Here is a 5,049-nt window from a genome sequence, read left to right as displayed (position 1 = left end):
TTAATTCTGTTGTGTTTGGTTTTTCTTTTTTTTTAGAGTTTGCAAATAGGTCCGTAGCTGCCTTCTCTGTGACTGCGATCGAGCGCATATTGCGTGCGATCGAGCGCACGGACGCAATTCAGCAGGAATCAAGCCAGCAGCGCTCGAGCCTTCCCCTTCTGCGCTCGCACCCATCTGCGGCACTACGCTCGAGCGTACCCTGCCGTGCGATCGAGCGAACTTGCGGCAACCTGCATCCAAAACCCTAAGTGCACCTAAGGGCCGTTTGTGAGTTTTTATTTTTATTTATTTTTCTGTTGTTATTTTATGTTAATTCTATTAGTTTAGTTCATGTGGGGAGGCATTCCAACACCCCATGGACCATGTTCATATTGCTATAGTCCTTATCATCATGTTAGAGATTGTCCTACAGCAGGACAATTTTCTAATTATTCTTATGAGCATATGAACAGACCGTTCTCTAGACCGAGGAATGGCCATTATTCTGATTCCTATAGCCCGGCGTGAAGCAACCAGTCTAATCTCTCGTGGCAAACTCAAGCTCCTGGGAATTATGCTCCACAACGTCATGAACTGTACCATCAGGCATATCCTCAATTCAATGATCAATCCTATTCTCCTCCATATCAAGCAACTCCACAACAGATATACCAAACCGAACCACCTCCTTCGATGCGTTCTGACTTTCAAGAATATCAAGAGGAGCTATCTCCCATCTACTGGCCTTCATAACAACAATATCAGGCCGCACCACCTCCCTCAGATTCTAATTTTGAGGATCGGATACTAAAAATGATGAGTGAGCTGGCAGGCGAGATAGAGCAGACGGTGAAATCTCAACAGGAACTTTATACCCCTCAATTCTTCGCCGAGATAGACGCCATGGAAGCTCATGTTGAACAAATCATCAACCACGTCAATAGGATGGAAGAAGAAGAGTTTCAAAGTCAGCCGGTGGCCAATCCTGATGGACACTACATGGAGGAAGAAAGTACTTCTTGTCATGAGCAAGCTATCACCACACTGAGGAGTGGAGAGGTGGTCGAAAACCACATGGAAGAAAGAAAGGAGGAGCCAAAGGAGGAGCAAATTGAGGTCTCACAGGATCTACATCGGAAAAAAAGCAAGGAAGCGAGCACTAAGGCTTCTTCACCATCACCTCTTATTCCCGAGATGCCATATGAGCCCTAAGCCCCTGTTCCAGGTAATCTGAAATCTTCAGTTTTAGGGACAAATGACACTATCCCGGTCATTATTTCTTATGACTTACCAAGAGGCCAGGAGGGTAGTCTGTTAGGTCTGTTAGACGAGCAAAAAGAGACCATCGAGGTAGAAAAACTCCCCAAGTATTCTCCCCATTTTATTCCAATTCATGATTCCTTTTCGGATGAGAAATTGTTTTGGAATACTCAGAAGGATCTACCTCGATATGCTGACATTTGGAATTACCTATTTGTGGGTAAAATTTATTCTCTTTGGTCCAAGAGAAGAAAAGATTGGTGCTTCAAATTTAAAGTTAAGGGTCAGAGAACACTGCGCGCATAAAGAATGTGGATTCTGTTCCATATATTTTGACTAGATGAGTCAGTTTCCTAGGATCAAGTGCAGGCCCTGTGCGCTTGACCCTTCACTCCACCAGGGCATATGATCTCCATCCAGGTTTATTTTATCCATTGTTGCTTCATTCTTTGTTTATCTTTTTAAACAATGTGTGCAATTGATTGGTATTTGGTTGGAGTATCACTTTATTTTTAGGACATGTGTTTCTGCATTCAAGTTTGGGGGTATGATATGCCCACATCTGCTCATTCAGGTATTTCTGTACTCTTGATCTTATTCTTTAGTTCTATACATACATTGGGGACAATGTATGATTCAAGTTTGGGGGTATGGAAAAACAAAACAAGGTCCATTTTTGTTGTCATGTCATTCTTAAGCATATGGTTGAGCTTTGATTTTGGTTTAAATTTCATTGATAGGTTTAAAGTTATGAACACATGATCATATGACTTAGGGATTTTAAGTCTTGTTACTTACTTTCGGCAACATGAGATGCTTCTTGTTTCAATTTAAAATCTATCTTGAGCACACTAGCACATGTTTGTGAGGTATGAATTTTGAGACCAATTATGTTTGTTTTCAATGTCTTGAATTCTGTTGGGTGACATATTGGATGAATAACTTTGGCATGCTATACATGTATTAAAAAAAAAAAAAAATCAAGTTTAAATTTTTCCCTGAGTAACCGGACCTCTTGCCTCATTAAGCAATGAGTGTTCGCGTCAAAAAGTGAAATGTTTGGGTTGATTAATAAAATGGCTAGCTTAGCTTCGTAGCCTTTTTGACTCGAGTTAGTAAGTCCTTCGGGGTGTCTTTACACCTAGTGCCCTAAAGCCATTTGGTTTGGGAGACATTGGCCTAACACTCGATACAGGGGTCAACTAGAAAGCTTAAGGGAGCTAAGCATTGTAAAGCCTAAAAAAAAAAAAAAAAAAATGTATGCCCTGGTTGTTTCATTTGATATGAAGTCTAATAAATTCTGAGATGTTGATTCATTCATACTGGAATTATTTTGAAGCCTCATGATTATGTGTTAGTTCACTTTGCACTAATTGAAATTTGTGTATCTCAATCTGCCATTTGTAAGTGATTTGACTTGTAAATTCCTTGGAATTTTAAAGATGAAGTTTATAATTTTAAGCTTGCCAATGAATGAGAACCATTATTTTTGTGATGCTTTATCCTTGTGAATTACATAATGATGACAATGTTTGTGGGTATCATTCTTGGAAAACCTTCACGAGACTTCACTCGTCCTCTAGGGAATGCCTAAGAGTTTAAAAGGCTTGTTGCATATGTTAAATGCAATCGTACATCACACGAAAGATGGACTTATCTTTTTGTTTTTCTGTTTTATATTGCTAAGGGACTAGCAATATGTAAGTTTGGGGGTGTGATAAGCACCGAATGTTACACATTCAAGCCCCTTAATTTACATATGTTAATTCCTTAGCATTGTTATTTGTTTGATTTTGTTTTGTTTTAATTGTTTTCAGGTTATAAATAAAAGATGCAATTAATTTCATTGATTTTGGGCTTAAAAGCACACTTTGAGAAGACCTAGAAGATATGGTTAAACTTAATCAATCATGGTTAAGTTTAATCAAATAAAGAAAATGATTAATTCGGAATTTCTCAAATTGGAGTCAAAATCATATTGGATTCAAATTTGGATTTTGCATACGTCTCGGTATTTTGGCCATAACTTTTAGCTCAAATATTTGATTGAAGTGATTCAAGCGGCACTGGAAAGCTAACTCAAATTTCTACAAATCATTGTGAAATAGAAGTTTCCTAATTCGGAGCGTCACAATGCAAAAATCGCCCCGCAAGATAGGAACGTAATTTTGGGCGAATCCTATTCCGATTTGGACTTAGGTTTTCTTTATCCTAATTGGACTTGGACTTAAATCTCCGAAATTTCTAGGTTTCCTAGGGCTTCTAGGACTGGCTTGCTCCCTATAAATAGACCCTTAACCTTTAAGAGAAGGTGTGCTTAGTTTTAGATACTAAAATCTTCTTGGAGGCTTGACAAGTTGAAGAGGAGATAATCCATGGCAGGAGGCCATCCTAGCACCCCGATGAGCGGCTAATTCTGTAATAGGGTGTTGATGTAGCCCTTTCCAAGTAACAATGGTTTAATTGTATTTCTAGATTTTCAATTTATGCATGTTGATTGTATAACTATGAGAATTGCTACCTTTTGATTATGTTCTTAATTCTTAAATACAATTGTTCTTAAATTCCAAAATCAATCTTTGTGAAATTCTTCTCTTGTCTTAGAAAGTATTTTACTTTTATTGATCTCAAATCATTCTTGTTTTCTATGATCATGAGAATGATGGTTATACAATGGGTTTAATTGACATATGATCAATAGGATTTGATAGGCCATGCCTAGGGAAGACGGATTGTACTACACCCTAGTTTAGTGTAATTTAGGTAGACAGTCCGTACCAACCGAAGATGGGTTACACTTATTCATTGATTGTATGTATCCTGTTATAAAATTTGATAATTCATACCTAGAGAAGACGGGTCGTACCGCATCTTAGTGGTTAGGTAGACGATCCGTGCCAATCGAAGATGGATTATACTTATTCTTTAATAAGGTAGTTTATTGTTTATTTATAACATGCATAGAATGAATTTTTGGATTAAATCTGATTGACCATTGTTATGCGGTTAGTGGTGAAATCAACCCCCTATTCTATCTCTCATACATTTTATCTTTATTTTCATGCACTTTACTTTTAAATAAAATCAAATCAATTATCTTTAAGTTAATTTTGATCTTTTGAATTTGATAACAAAACCCCTGCAGTCCTTGAGGTTCGACACCCTCTCTATAGCTGTATCCTACAAAGATTCGTCCTATTGCGAGTGGTTATTTTTATAATTGATATTTTTGGTCACAAGAATACCACATCAATCTACCTCTTGGAGACTGAACTCTAGTATTATTGTATTCAAGTTTATGACTACATGAAAAGTTTTTAATTCTCCTGTGTTAATTTTATTTTCATGGGAATTTTTTTTTGAAACTTAATATTATGTTCATGTACTCCTGGTTTCGCTTCCTATTAATTTACCCAAATTCCGGCGTGACATGTTCTCTTGGTAATAACTCACCATTTTTTTAAAAAAAAAAAAAAAAAAGAAAAAAAGAAAAAAAACTTTTTGGAAGTCTTAAAAGAATCACAATAAATCAAATTTTCTTAAATTTCAACCTAAGTTTTATATATATGCTATTGGTGTGGCCGGACCACCCTTATGGACCATGAGGTGGCTTCAGCCACCCCAGGCCAACGGGAGTGGTCCGGCCACCCCATAGTTTTTTTTTAAAAAATAATTTTAACTTTTTAATTATTTTTAAAGTATAAATAATATTTTATTATTATTTATATTAATGGGACAGATTTCTCATTTATGGAAAGAGATCTTGGTCAATAAGCAGATATTCTCCAGTCCAAAACAAACCGGAGAGAA

This window comes from Corylus avellana, chromosome ca6 (genome assembly GCF_901000735.1).
Source record: "Corylus avellana chromosome ca6, CavTom2PMs-1.0".
Classification (NCBI taxonomy): domain Eukaryota; kingdom Viridiplantae; phylum Streptophyta; class Magnoliopsida; order Fagales; family Betulaceae; genus Corylus; species Corylus avellana.
Note: the sequence above shows the minus strand (reverse complement) of the source record.